Genomic DNA, 16,285 nt, shown 5'->3' with positions numbered 1-16,285 from the left:
CTATCACATAGTGTCATAGGGATAACTTAGTGAAGACCTAAGCTAAATGGATATGTATCTAGTTGGATGTAAAACAGAGAGAGATTATTATAATATATTCTTTTATAACGTCATGAATGGGAAAAAAGAGAAGCATTTTTTCACAAGTGGACGTGTTTACTTGGGTAGGTGTTGGATCGTTATTTGTTGTGATCAACTTCACCGGGGGCGGATTTAAAGTGCAAATGGGTGGTTCTCTGGAACCACCCGAGTTTCGAAATAATAGTGTATCGATATATAGAAAATATTAGAGGAACCACCTTATAAATTAGAAAGGAATCACTCTATTTGTGTTACAAGCGTTGGACTAACTGGTAAGTTGCTTGTTTTGTAAATGGAAGGTCATAGGTTCAATTCCATGCAGCAAGTAAATTTTTAAATTTTTTTTAAGTAAGCCTTATATCAATAAGTTTAGATTTATTTGTGAAATATTTAATTGTTCTTGATGTTGTTAATTGTTAATTTATTTGTTAAATTTTAGTTTTAGTTTGTTAGTTTTTGTTAGCCTAATAATTTGTTAGTTTGTAATGAACTTTGCCCGAACCATCGAACCGACCTGGAATTCTTTTATACCTGATTCTATGAAATTGAAGCATATAAAAGTAGTGCACCACCTGAAAAAATTCCTGAATCCGCCACTGAACTTCACATATTCTCATCTTCTTGGGTCCTTTATATATAGATGCTACTCAATAGCGATAAGTATGGAACCAAATAGTGTAATGTGTGATGCTAGACTGTCGTGATATATTCAACAACAATAATAATCAAATGTTTTAATCACTTTAAACTAATTAGGGCAAGTAGGGTGTCAAACCACGAGGACTATGTGATCAGTGTAACATGCAATCAATTTCTAACATTACGAAGTACCAATTAAGAGTGCTGATCACACTAGCAATAACTTGAGTTTAGAATTAAACAAGCAAATAATCAAGTTTTAAACAATTAACAAGAACAAATCACACATGGGTTTCATCTGGTTAACCAATTAGTCAAACATTAGGCATCAACAATCATTAACATATAGCACTGGTTATCAGAGGTTCTTTGTCAGTGTGACTCATGTAAGGCCCCGTTACCGGTAACCCTACTTTCGTGTTGGATTTACTCATAAACACAGTTCTAAATATCAGAGTTAACTAAAACATTTACGCGTAAAATAAAACTTTCATAAAACTTTACATAATTCATAACTTGTCTCAAAACATTTATTGTCTTTCACATTAAAGCATTAAAATCAACACATCATAGGTCTTCAGATGCCAGATTCTTGTTCAGTGCCATGTGTCTCCTCAAACGAGCTGCCTCATCCTACTCACCTGCGTGCATACTAAAAGTCAGCTACGCTGAGTGAGTTATAGATAATCACATAATCATACCATTCACATAACATTATATTCTTTCATTCATACTTTTATACTTTCATACTTTCTTACATTCATACTTTCTTACTTTCATACTTTCTTTTGTATTAACTTACTTTCATATCTTGTGTTATAAAGAGCATTACGCCCTACATTCCTCGAGTATTATTAGGGCTCGGTACCCTCTTTCCTCGAGTATTATTAGGGCTCGGTACCCTCTTTCCTCGAGTATTATTAGGGCTCGGTACCTTCTTTCCTCGAGTATTATTAGGGCTCGGTACCCTTCTTCCTCGAATATTAGTAGGGTTCGGTTCCCTAGTTCTCGAATATTAGTAGGGTTCGATTCCCTCTTCGTTACCATACAACCATACATCATACCTCGAGTATTATTAGGGCTCGGTACCCTTTTCGTAACCATACAACCATACATTATCATTTCTTTCTTCTATTATCTCTATCATGTTCATACACATAAACATACCTAACATACTTACCTTATACATAGCGTTACAACCTGACAGTACGTGCAATATCCGAAGATCGTTCACGTACCATCAGGCAATCATTCATACATTTCACATTATCCACATAAGGCATACACTTATCTCTTAGGATAAGTGTATTAACAAACATATTGAGTATGCACACAGCCCCGAAAACGTAACACATAAATGGGGCTAGAAACTCACCTGAACACGGTTACGTTCTCCGTTGATCGTAATCCCTTTCTTCAGTTGTGCACGGCTGACTGTATAACAAGTATACATATCAATTTAACTATCACTACTTATAACATCTTTCTAGTCTTAATTACTACCCACAACGAACGGGGGTCCGGGGGCAGCGCCCCTGGCAGCGGGGTCTAGGGGCGGCAGCCCCTAGCAGGGTCCAAGGGGCAGAGCCCCTGGCTGGGGTCGAGCTGCCAGGTCAGCTTGGAAAAATTTTATTTCCATTAACTGTCTTAACACATTTTCATTAGATTTTAAATTTATTTTCTAAACGAACTTGGCTTTAGGCGAAGTTAAACCTCAGGCGAACTTATCATCAGGCGAACTTAAACCTCAGGCAAACTTGTCATCAGGCGAACTTAGCTTGCAGGCGAAGTTCATCAGGCGAACTTAGCTTGCAGGCGAAGTTCATCGCTTGAAGGCGAAGTTGCCCAGATGAAGGCGAAGTTGCCCAGATGAAGGCGAAGTTGCCCAGATGTCCGCTGTTTCGGTTTCTGATCAACATTTCGGGCGATTTTAACACCCTTGTTAAGGTTCAATACCACCCACTACACTTCCCGACCATTTTCGGTCGTTTATACACTAAAAGCTCGGATCTTTAAACTTCCAAGATCAAGAATCATACCTTTTGAGCTTGTTTGGATCTCGTTTATCTTGGTATCACCACTAATCTTTCTCTCTTACCCGGACCTCGCTCGATCCTTCCTTCTTTCTCGGCCCGGCCGGCGGCGGTTTTGGGTGTGCTTGGTGTGTGTGTGTATGTGTGTGTTTAGGAAAGTAGGGGAAAATGAAGATATTTTGGGATTTTGGGGGTATTTATATCCCTGAAATCCCATTCTCATTTAACCCATCTCAATTAATCCAAGTCCAAGACCCGCTCCTTCCCCGACATTAATCAATTACGCGAAATCACTAAACATAACTTCCTTTATTCATCATTAAAATTTTAGGATGTTACAACTCAACTAAGGACAATTGTATGCTTCATCATATTCAAACTAATCAATACAACCCTATGAAACACGTATCACAGCAATTGGCAAACTAATTGTTTTGATTGAAATAAACCTAAACCGACTGAATGCATAATAATACCAAACATCAATGTTCATAGATTGATAATCAACAATTGCAAATATTCAGTTCTTAAAACATGAGAAAAACTATAAAGATTACAATACTTTACATCCCGGGTATGACTTAAGGAAATTAGCCGCTCATCATCTTCATTAGATCTTCAATTATGATGAGGAAAGCCATTAAGATCGATCAAGAGATGATTGGTAATTCTGGAAGTCATCCAAAATCACCTAACAGCGGCTGGAAATCGTGATAATGGTTTAGGGTTTGAAAAGTATAAGATATAGGTACAAACCCATTTTTTCATATTTTTTATGTCACGATGGGCATAGCCTAATGTTGTCGCCTAGCACGACTAAAGAAAACCTCATTTTTGGACTCCTCTCGTCGCGACCCAAAATTCATATTAAAGGTTTCGCAACTCATTTTCTAGCCCAAGAGATGTTCGTTTTACTTTTTGGACGCTTTTTGTCAATCCATCTTGTTTAGTTTTAGCATCGACTTCAGGTTTCTCATTCAAACTTTTCCCAAATCATTCTATAACATCCATCTTCACTTTCATATGCTTCCTATATCTCAGAGCTTGTTTAATCATCGTCCTAATGGCTCCGGATTAGCTCGCATGTAACATCCCGAAATTTCTAAAGTAATATTTAATATATTATTTTGTCGGGTGAAATAAACGAGTTAGTGGAACGATAATAATAATAGCAAAATATGAAGACTTAGTAGGATAGTTAGATGGGATTAGATAGGGACCAAAAGGAAATATGGGCCTTCGGTCCATGGGCTTAAGGGAGTATAAATACCCCCTTAAACCTCAATCATTTCGATTCCATCCATTTATCCATCCTAATCTCTACACACCCCAAAACACACAACCCGAACCAAGATCCAAAGGCGAGGACCCGAGCTCGTTGGTGCTAGATCGTCGTGACGAACCAAAGCAACAAAACCAGCTCGTGTTCGTAGTTCGACTCATTTACGGTACGTTTATATCGAGAACTTGTTCGTTTAGGTTTGGATTAGTATAGAAATGATAGATCTGTGTTTGTATGGTAAAAACGAATCCAACAAAGCTAAACTTACTGAAAATGGTTACGATTTGATGGGTTAATCGATTGATAAAAGAACCCGTAACCTATATGCCTAAATCGCACCCTTTAAACATCGATGTTAGGTCGATTTGATGGTTGGGGTTTGTAGGCGCTGGTCAGACGATTCCGTGGATACCTAAATCGAGTTATTTGGTTAAGAAACGAAGATGATTAAGGACGAACAGTAGCTGCAGCCGACAACTTCGCCTGCAAGCTAAGTTCGCCTGACGAACTTCGCCTGCAAAGCTAAGTTCGCCTGATGACAACTTCGCCTAAGGTTTAACTTCGCCTAAAGCTAAGTTCGCCTAAGGTTTAACTTCGCCTAAAGCTAAGTTCGCCTAAGGTTTAACTTCGCCTAAAATCAAGTTCGATTAGAAAATAAATTAAAAACGATAAGTAAAAGTAATCTAATACTAGGCCACCAGATTAAATCAGGCGAGTATTGATACGTGTAACTTATACAGTCAGCCGAGCTCAATTAAAGAAGGGATTTACAACTATCGAAGGAAGAAGCAGAGTTCAGGTGAGTTTCTAGCCCCATTTCCTTGTTATGTTTTCGGGGCTGTGTGCATACTCGATGTGAAGTGTGAATACACTTACCTTAAGTGGTAAGTGTATGCTATAGATGTTATACGAGGTAGCTATTATATAATACTTGTTGGTGCGTGAACGATCTTCGGATATTGCACGCATCGCCAAGGATAGTGATTGCCAAGTGGTTATTAGTGTGTATGAATGTTATGATGTGACTTGCTTATTATGTAAATGATATGAAGCATGTTGTAGACAAGTAGAGGTGGAGCGTGTTAGAAGTGGCAAGAGTGTAGTAAGAGTGTTAGTGGCACGACGATAGTACGTGGTAGGGTAAGCCTATACGTGACTACGTTATTAAAGCGGCAAAGTGGCAAAGTGGCATAACGTTATACGTTATTAAAGTGGCAAAGTGGCATAACGTTATACGTTATTAAAGTGGCAAAGTGGCAAGGTGGTAGGTGTAAATAAGAGGCTAAGTGGTAAGGTAAGCAGGTTAGATAGTGGACTACGTGTCTGCGGATACGTATATGATGCATGTAGTGGTTGTATGATAAGTTGCTTGATTAGCTAGAACTCACTCAGCGTAGCTGACTTTTAGTATACACGCAAGTGATCAGACCAAAGAACTAGCATGAGGATGGCACATGGCATGGATTGAACGGCTGGCATCTTAAGATGGAAGAAAAGATGTTTTAAATATAATGATTTGTTTTATAGTATCAGAGAAGAGATTGAATGTTTTGTAACGAATGCTTCAAGTAAACGTTTCCGCGAAAGTTTTAATTAACTCTGATTGCAAGAACTGTGTTTATGAGTAAATCCGACGCTAAAGTAGGGCTACCGGTTTGGGGCCTTACATCGCATAAGCATCAAGCACTTGCAATCATAACAGAACTCAAAGGATATATGTAAACAATTAAATACATGAAATAACACATATATGCACATGATTTATACCCGATCATCAACGTGCCACGAAAAGATATGTTGATAAAAGAAGGGGTGTTATATCTTATGGTTCTAAGTGTAGCGAGAATATTTTAATAATACCTCGTTGATTAAAAAGTTTTTGGTTTTTCTTGTGATAGATTTGCATGAGTATGGTGTAACACCCTGGCTTTAAGCGGAATACATCCGGGTGCAACGTACAGATAAATCATAAGTTCGTAACACTATTGATAATGATAATATAATTATTTTATTTCATAAATTCGCAAGTACACAAATAGAATGATAATAAGACAAATACCATTACATCTAATAAAACAGATATTATTCTTATTTAAATATCCTAAGGTCGACTAATGATCTTCGTCCTTAGCACATCATTGATCTCCACCATATTATTACTATATAATAAAATAGAAGTTTGGTGCCGCTTGAGCACCTATTGAACCAAGTGGCATGATATCAATAATGTACGTAATGTACGTAAGCGGAAATTAAACCAAGGGTTTAATCTTGATAATCAATGGACCACGTGATCTTTTATGTTTTTTAATGTACGTAATGGAAATCGATCAAATTCGTGTCAACTCTACAATGCTCGGGATCAACAACGCTTGAGTTTTACCAACATTCGTGTTTTACCTATTCCCCGTTGCCACGCTAGGGATCGATAATACTCTGGTTTTATCGACGTCCGAGATTCAACATCCGGGTTATACCACCGAATAAAATTCGTCTTAAATATTTTAATCCTTTTTATGTGTTAATTCGAAAGATTTATTTTTTGGGTTTAATTTTGATACCATTATGAACGTAACCGATGCTGAGCGAATAGTCATTGACTCGCCGTCGCAACACTTGTGTTTAACCAACGCCCTGATTTTGCCGACCGAATACACATTGTTTTAAATATGTTAATTTTTCTTATAATACGCTATACTAGTGCCACTACTCTTTTTTTTTTGGTTTGATTTTCAATATGTTAAGTTTGACGAATTTATTTTTTACGTTTAGTTCTGGTACCGTGACAAAGGTAGTTAGTACCGACCGAATTCGTGTTGACTCCCCGTTGCAATGATCGGGTTTTACCGACCAAATTTGAGACGCAACACGCACGGGAAAGTATCGTTATTGTTATTTAGTATATTAATTTTTATCTATACGAACGTAGCTACTGTTTTCTGCGTTAACAATTAACATACATATTTTTTTAGTTTAGTGTCAATATCTTAATGAACTTAATTTATACCAACCGAATTCACATTAGTGCACCACTGCAGCGCAACAGGTACAAAAAGAGATCGCAACTGCCCGATGCGTTGTGCCGACTAAAAAATCTAGTATTATATAAAAAAAATTAAAATAAACGGATATAGCGAATAATTAAAGCTCTGAAAAATCGGGTCAAAATCTCAATGTTGAATAGGCAAATTCATGAGAGTTTACCTCAAATGAAGAGTTGACACTTCACAAGAGGTCAAGATCAATCTGTGACCATCTTAAAACCAAAATCACATACCTCCCAAGATACCCTCTTTGCTAATCGAGATCGAACACACGAGGAATCATAAAAAGGAAAGCATAAAAGAATAACTTTAAATAGGAGTCAATTTCCAATTTGAAAAAAGTCAAAACTATTAGGTGCATAAGAGCATTCTCATTCGATCCCCCAGAATTTTGTAAGAGTGGTTTGTAAATTATATGGTGGGGTTTTGAATGGTTGTAAGTGTAAATTACAGGGTGAAGAGAGAAAATGTAGTAATTTTTTATAAATTTAGGAAAAATGTAGTGATTTTTTGTAAATTATAAAGTGAAGAGAGAAAACTGTAACGATTAAAGTACAAAAAAATATTATTTAATTAAACAGAAGAGAGAATTGTAGTGTTTTTTAGTGTAATTATAGAGATGAGGATAGGGATCGGTTGAGAATGCTCTAAGAAGTGAAAAGTATCACGTAGTGTTCTGGGACAATTTAGTGAACACCCAAAGTGAATAGATGTATCTAGTTGAATGTAGTTGAGATATAGATTATTAGAATATATTCTGATGGGTAGTTGATTAAAAGTTATATAATGTACATGAATGGAAAAAAGAAAAAAGAGAGAAGCATTTTTTTTCACAAGTGGACGTCTTTACTTTAGTAGGGGTTGGACCGGTATTTGTTGTGACTTCACATATTCTCATTGTCTTGGGTCCTTTATATATAGAGGTCTCTCAGTAGCAATAAGTATGGCACCAAATAATATAATACACCTGAAGAAACACTAAGTAACCCCGGGCAGATTATGGATAATCTGGGGGCTAGATAATGTTTCCCACGAAGGTTAGGTCCAGCAGAGTAAGTTGTACTTCAGGGAACCTGCAAAACAGACACCGTAAGCTCGTCACTGAGAAGGGGGGGGTTCCTCCTTGTGACCACCCTCCGGCGTGAGAATCAGTCTATATTGCTCTTTGAATATAAAAGTATATGAATACTATAAGAGCAGTTATCAAGTAAGTTATACGAGATTGTAGATGATCTTACCATTCCAAGATATTGGAGTATTTATAGCCGAATGTAGGTTTTCTAGAAGGTACAGCCGGCTGAATAGTATTCCTGTTCAACCAACAGTGGATTACGCACAGGCCATACTGGTTGGTGGGTAGGTTACAGCCAACAGTAATAAAGTCGGCTGCACTATTCCACCAACTGTAGACCATGCACGTCCTACTGACTGTGGATTGTACGCAGGCCACGCTGGTTGGTGAATAGGTTACGGCCAACAGTAATACTATTCCACCAACTGTAGGCTGCGCCTGCTCCACAGTGAGAGTTGGTGAGTAGGCAGCGGCTAATAGTGACAAACAGTACTAGAGGGTGCTCCTCCTCACACTGTTGTCGGTGAGCTGTCACCCTGTGATTGGCTCATGGGCTGTTCTGGTCAGATCGTCTGTCCTATCCATACCTTGGTAGGTATGGTACAAAAGATCTTTCAGAATCAGACTGGCTCATTTGGGCGGGATTGTTCCCGCCTTGCTCATGCCTTCACGTGACTGCTGAAGTAGCTAATCTTGTACGTGTAGCCTTGCTGTCTGCGGGTAGCCTTCCCTGATGGCTTGTATCCGCAACTGCGGGAACAGGCGGGGTACTTCACCATTGGGAGGCTTTCCCTGCGTGTACAGCTTGCGTACTGCGCGTAAGATTCTATGAGCATGGTGGGTCCTGCGGGAGCAGATGGCCTTTGCGCAGACAACCCTGTTCAAGGTGAGTCTTGCGGGACCAACTGGTCTCTGCTGGGACCTACCTCTTCAAGTCCCCCCAGTCCAATGTTCTTCTCATGCGTGTTTAATAAAGTGAGGTGAACTTTTGGACTTAAGCAAAGGGTTTTGAAAAGGGTTTTGTAAGGTTTTCCATGGGAAGTCCTTGTCACTTGCAGAAATGCCCGAGTTTCCTGCTTGGTCTCTGGGTATGATGCGGGTAGGTCTGTAACCTCCTCGCAAGTCAGGAGCGTTGGGTCCCAGTTGTATGTATTTTCCATGAGGTTTTGGTAGTTTTGAACATAGTGATCAATTATGTTAAGACCACCAATTCCATCTTGGAGCTTCAAACAACGTAGTTCTCGACGTTCCCGCTATGCGGGGATGTTACTTCCGTTTCCGCAAGCATTGCCCAGAAGATCCTTCTTGGTTTCAATTCCCAGCGGAGCGCTAGGTATGTGAAGGGTTTTGCCTTAACACTGTACCTGCGCTCGTCTTACGGTTACTTTACTTCCAAGGTATTCCTGGCGTCAATTCCCTGCGGGTGCTAGGTATGTGAAGGGTTTTGCCTTTACACTGTACCCGCACCCGTCTTATAGTTACTTGGTTGCCGGGGTACTTGGCTTCAATTCCCTGCGGGTGCTAGGTATGTGAAGGGTTCCGCCTTAACACTGTACCCGCAGCCGTCTTACGGTTACTTGTTTACCAAGGTTTTCCTGGCTTCAATTCCCTGCGGGTGCTAGGTATGTGAAGGGTTTTGCCTTAACACTGTACCCGCAGCCGTCTTACGGTTACTTGTTTGCCAAGGGGTAAGGGATATTTTCCCGCTTACTTTTTAATATTTTCGAATTTTGAATTTTGAAATTCGAAGAGTTGGTGAAAAGATAAGAACAGTCCAAACCTCTGAAACGTCGTGCGACAGTTTCTTCTGACTGTGTCAGGACGTGCAGGAAGTTATGGTGACGTGACAGAACATGGTCATTCCAGTCGTTTTTTCAGGCGCGTGGGCGTGATTTTTCAGGCGCGTGGCCGCGAAATTACTGGCACACGTCCTTTCAACAGCTGTTGCCAGCCTGCTTTTTGCCACGTGTCATAGTTTCATTGCACCTTTGATTTCTCTCTCCTCCGCATTAAATTCACCGCATTAATTGCGATTACTATATAAAGGGGGGGAGAGTTATCTGTAATTCACACTTTCACCTTTCTTCTTCTTCTTAGTGATTTCCGGCAAATACTCCCCTTTTCAGGCAAGCATTTTCCCGAAATCACTTTCTTCTTTCCACCATGTCTTCTCATGATACTGATGATCAGAAGACTGCTGGCGAGTGCCAGTGTTCTCTTCCTGTCGATCTGTACCAGTATATCGTCAGGAAGTTCATGCTCGAGTCTCTCGAGCCTGAGTTTCCTGAACCCCACCATACTGTGTACGATGCCCCTAGTGGCAAGATCGGGGTTTATGCTGCATTCTTTGTCTACGGAAACCTTAGGTTTCCGTTGACAAAGTTTGTGTACCGTGTCCTGGAGAGGCACGGTGTGCACCTGACAGAGGTGCACCCCATGGCCATTGCCAAGGTCCGGGCACTTGGTAGGATGGCTAACCTTTACCCTCTATCTGACCTGCGTGTAGGTTTTTCAAAATTTCTAAGGCATTAAGTTAAACCTTTGAACGTGGTTGATAATGGACTAAAGTTTTTGCTTCCTCTTTCGTGATTGTGCGGGTGTAACCGTCACTTGCACTTAGAAGGATGGCTTTAACTTTAGACCTATATCTGACCTGCGTGTAGGTTTTTCTTATCCTTTTTTAAGTGTTCATAAGTTAACCTTTTAACGTGGTAGATGGTAAGTTAAGTTTGGCTTCCTTGAATGTGATTGTGCGGGTAAGACCGTCACTTGCACTTACAAGGATGGCTAAACTTTACCTACATCTGACCTGCGTGTAGGTTTTCCTTAACTTTTTTAACATTTTGGCGTTGTGTTTATGCGGGTATTGCCGCCTTCCACACGCAACTACTTCCTGTAAGGGAAGTTCATAGGTTACAAGCTATCAATACATCATGAAGGGAGAATCATTTCCATTAGAAGTGGCTCTAGGCCTTTTCTTTACAAGTTGGAATTGATCTACATATAACATTTGCGTAATTGAGCTCCATTCCATGTTCTAGGGATGGGAGTGCCATCGAGCCTTTCGAGCCGGTACGCGCCCTTTCCCAGAACCTCTTTGATAATGTATGGCCCCTCCCAAATCGGGGCCAACTTTCCTGGGCGTTGTTGGTTCGAAGCCTCGTTGTTACGCAGTATGTAGTCTCCTTCCTTGAAGTTGCAGAGTTTTACCCGCGTGTTGTAGTATTTTTGCATTTGTCGTTTGTAGTTTTCTTCACGCACGGCGGCTAAGTCTCTGCGCTCTTCGGCTAGCATAAGGTCTAACCGTCTTTCCGCATCATTGTCTTCTGGTTGGATTAAGACCCTTGGTGAGGGTAAACCGATTTCGACTGGGATCATGGCTTCAGTGCCATAAGTGAGACTGAACGGGGTTTCTCCCGTACTGGTCTTCTTCAGCGTTCTGTTTGCCCAAAGGACGTGTGGAAGTTCGTCCACCCAACCGGATCTATGTTCCAAGAGTCTTTTCTTTATGCCTTCGACGATGCTCTTATTTGCTCTTTCCACCTCACCGTTACCTTGCGGGTGTGCCACTGAGGTAAAGGTGTGGGTGATTTGAAGTTCTTTCAGCCACTGCTGCAGCTTCTTGTCAGCAAAGTTGGTGCCATTGTCGCTTACCAAATTCTGTGGAAGTCCAAAACGACAAATAATAAATTCCCAAATAAATTTTTTGATATGCTTTGCGGTTGTTTGGGCTAAAGGTTTCGCTTCTATCCATTTGGTGAAGTAGTCAATGGCTACCACTAGGAACTGAACATTCCCAGCTGCTGTTGGAAATGGGCCTGTCACGTCGATGGCCCACTTCTGAAATGGCCACGAGGAAGTGACAGGAACAAGATCATTTTTCGGGCGATGCGTGTTGGGTGCGTAAAGCTGGCAAGATCTGCATTTTCTGATGTATGCCAACGCGTCCATATGCATCCCCGGCCAGAAGTATCCCGCGTTGTTTAGCTTGGCTACCACAGCGCGGGGGCCTGCGTGTACTCCGCAGATGCCTTCGTGAACCTCCCTCAGGAGGTAGTCAGCATCTTGGTTGTCCACGCATCTTAACAACGGGCCAAGAAAGTTACGTCTGTAAAGGGTGTCATTGACCAGCTGATAATTTAGTGCTTTACAGCGTAGTTTTCTTGCCTGTGACTTCGACTCTGGTAACGTTCCTGCTTCAAGGTATTTTATTATTGGGGTCATCCATGTTTCTGTACCGGTTTGGATGACACAAATTTCCTTGTGCGGGACTGATGGTGTTTCGAGGAGTTCCACGCGGATGTCCTTTCCCAAGTGGGTGAAGGCCAGTGATGCAAGCTTGCTTAACGCATCCGCAGATTTGTTTTCGCTGCGCTTGACGTGTATCACTTTACAATCATTAAAATCGCGCATGATGGTTTTGGCTTGGGCAAGGTACAGGGCCATTGTGTGGTTCACAGCCGTGTACGTCCCGTTTATTTGGTTTGCCACTAGCATGGAATCAACGTGGGCTTCCAAGTTTTTGACACCCATCTTTCGCGCAATCCTCAATCCGGCCAGGAATGCTTCATATTCAGCTTCGTTATTCGTACTTGGGAAATCCAGCCGAATAGCATAAGTATATTCCTGGCCTGCTGGGTTTGTTAATTTTAACCCTGCGCCTGAACCCTCGTTACTAGCTGCTCCATCAGTATAGAGTCGCCAGACCTCATCGATTTCGTGTGCTGGGGAGGGTTGAACCTCCTCCTGGCACTCTTTCTCCCGCGCAGCGGGGACTTCGGCAATAAAATCAGCCAGGACCTGGCCTTTAATGGCTGGTCTCGGCTTGTATTGAATCGCATATTCTCCCAATTCAATTGCCCATTTGGCTAGGCGTCCCGATAACTCGGGTTTGCCTAGAACATTTGAGAGTTTGAAGTTGGTGAGAATAGTGATTGGGTGACCCTGGAAATATCGTCTCAACCTGCGTGAAGCGTGTATAAGTGCCAAGACCAGTTTTTCCAGGGTAGAGTACCGGGTTTCCGCGTCTGCCAGCACGCGGCTAACATAATAGATTGGCATCTGGATGCCTTTTCGTTCTACAAGCAGGACTGCCCCGGTTGCTCTATCTGTTGCGGAGAGGTATAGGATTAACTCCTCTCCCGCTTGTGGTGCTGTGAGTGTTGGGAGTTCGATCAGGCGTGATCGAATCTCCTGGAAAGCTGCTTCCGCTTCTGGTGTCCAGCGGAAGTGCGTTTTCTTTAAACAATTTCTTAGTGTTGACACAAAAGGGAACGACCTATCCGCATGGTTTGCCAAAAAGCGGTTAAGCGCGACTAGTCGTCCATTAAGTGTTTGAGCCTGTTTTATGGTGGTAGGTGATTCCATTTTGACAATGGCTTCGACCTTTTCAGGGTTCGCTCTGAAGCCATCTTTAGTAATAATGACCCCTAAGAACTTCCCTTCTTCCACCCCAAATGAACACTTGCTCGGGTTGAGCTTCATGTTTATCTTTCTGAGCGTGTTGAAAGTTTCCTCAATGTCTTTCAACATCGTCTCTGGCTCGGGGCTTTTGATGACCAAATCATCCATATAGACTTCCAAGTTTCTCCCAATTTGGGCGTGAAACTCTTTGTCCATTAGTCGTTGGTACGTGGACCCCGCGTTCTTAAGTCCGAACGGCATCATTTTATAACAAAATGTGCCATCGGGCGTCCGAAAGGCGGTTTTGTCCTGGTCATCCACAGCCATGTGGATTTGATGGTACCCCTTATACGCATCCAAGAAGCATTTAAGGCGAAATGGTGCCACCGAATCCACCTTGAGATCAATTTCTGGCAACGGATAACAATCTTTGGGGCATGCTTTATTCAAATCTTTGAAATCTATGCACATGCGCCATTGTTTGTTATTCTTCGGTACCATTACGGGATTTGCAACCCATGTTTGATATTTGCTAACGCGCACGATGCCCGCATCAAGGAGTTCCTTGACTTGGGTTCTGCACGCGTTGGTTTGCTCGGGCCCCATTACTCTGCGCTTTTGTACGATCGGTGTTACGGCCGGATCGCATTTGAGCTTATGCTCTGCCTTTCCCCGGGGTACACCAGTCATGTCGGCTGGTGTCCACGCGAAGATGTCTGCGTTTCGCTGCAGTAAGCGCTTGAGTAAGGTGCGTGTTGGATCAACAATTGTCGGGCCAATGGTAACGGCCTGATCGGGATATTTCCCGTTGAATGCCCACTGTTCAGGCTCAGTGATGGTTTGTTTGGCCATCTTCGGTTTGGGTTTAGAGGAGACAGATGCGATGCATACCTGGGGAATGCCCGTGATCATCGCTACGCCTTCAGTTGTTGGCCATCCCATCATGCCGTGGACTGAGGATACCACAGCGTTGAATCTTGCCATCCCGTCTCTCCCGAATAGGATGTCATACGTATGATGTGGTTTTTTCATCACAACAAAATCCACATCCTCCGTGCGTGAATAATTCCCATCGGTGAGAGTGACGGGGAAAGATAGGATGCCCAAGGGAGTGTTCATGCTGCCGTCAAACCCTTCCATTGAAGCGTAGACCGTCTCCAGGCGTTCCTTGTCTTCATCATCGAGCTTGTCGAAGAACTGCCTGTACATCACTGTCGACGATGCGCCATTGTCAACGAGGGTGCGGGAGGTGATGTAGTGCCCCAGCTGGCTTTTAATGACAATGGGGCCTTCTTTGTTTGGGCCTCCCGGCACTCGCGGGAAGCGCACTTCTGCTTCCTTCCATGCGCATGGTTCGGTCATTGGTCTCTTTCTTCCTCTGACCTTACCATGGACCATGTTGATGCTAATGTCGACGGGCTTCCGTCCGTTACCCTTGTACCTGTTGTCGTTCCTTCCTCCCTTCTTGATAGATGCCACGAGGTGTGCGAGCCTCCCATCCTTGACGAATGTCTCGACGATGTCCCTCAAGGATGTGCACTCCTCAGTGCTATGGCCCTTTGTCCCATGGAAGTCACAAGACTTGCTTTGATCCGCATTGGGTTTCTGTCGGATCACTGGAGCTTTTGGCCATGGCAGTTTTTCCGTGGCAAATATCTCCGTGACGCTCTTGGTGAGTGGCGTCCAGCGGTTTTTTCGGTTCAAAGGGTGCGTTTTGTCCCTTCCGCCAACCAGAGGGCGAGAGCTTGAGGGGGTGTCAAAGTTTATCCTTGACTGCCAAATACCTTGCCGCCTCTTTTTGTTTAGCCGGGCGGTTCTTACATTATTCTCCCTTGTCCTCTGCGTGTAGAGGTTTGTATTGTGGGGGAGATCTCTTCCCAGCTGTTTCTCTGTTTCGGCAAAGCGCTTGGCTGCCGTCATTATGGCATCCCACGTGGATGGCATGCCGTCTTTACCCGTCAGAGTGCGGATGAGTTCTGGGTATTCAGCGCCCTGAATGAAAGCGGCGCGAACGAGGTCTTCACTGATGTTGCCCAGACTCACCTTCTTGGAGTTGAAGCGGGTGATGAAGTCCAGTAAGGATTCATCCTCTTCTCTGACACAGTTGAGGATCGTCCACTGCTCCTCAGTGTGCTTCCTCTGTTGACTAAACTGTTGACTGAACTTGTTCTGGAAGTCTGCCCAGTCATAAATGTGGTGGACCGGTAAACGGTCGAACCATGCTCTGGCTGCTCCTACCAGAGTCATCTGGAACATGTAGCACCACGTGGGTTCCGTCCAGTTACTGACGGTTGCCCCCGCAATGAACCTGTTCAGATGGTCATCTGGGTCGGATAGACCATCGTATGTGCCAACGTTGGACATTTGTTTGGCACTCCTCGGGGCGATTGCTTCTGCAATGTCCCTTGCAAATTTTGACCTCCCTGCGTTTGTAGCAGTAGGTCTAAAGGCCTTGGAGAAGTCGCGAGAGCTTTTTTCCGTGACTGGTTGGAATGCTTCCCCAAAGTTCCTTTTTGGCTGGGGATCCGTTTCCTTACGCTTCCCTTTCGCCCTATGGCGAGGGTTCGCGTCGGTGTCGGAGTCTTCCCCCTCGCCGTCTGAGTACTCGTACTCACTACTCATGTTGAGGTGCTGGCGAGTACTACCGAATTCCTCAGCTTGTTGGACTGAACGCAAGCGTTCGTCCAACTCAGCCTGAAATTCTCTTTGACGTGCCTCGGCCCATGCCTTC

This window comes from Bidens hawaiensis, unplaced genomic scaffold, assembly GCF_021521415.1.
Source record: "Bidens hawaiensis isolate Kalapana, Puna unplaced genomic scaffold, B.hawaiensis_p1.1 tig00012283_1, whole genome shotgun sequence".
In the NCBI taxonomy this organism is placed as follows: domain Eukaryota; kingdom Viridiplantae; phylum Streptophyta; class Magnoliopsida; order Asterales; family Asteraceae; genus Bidens; species Bidens hawaiensis.
Note: the sequence above shows the minus strand (reverse complement) of the source record.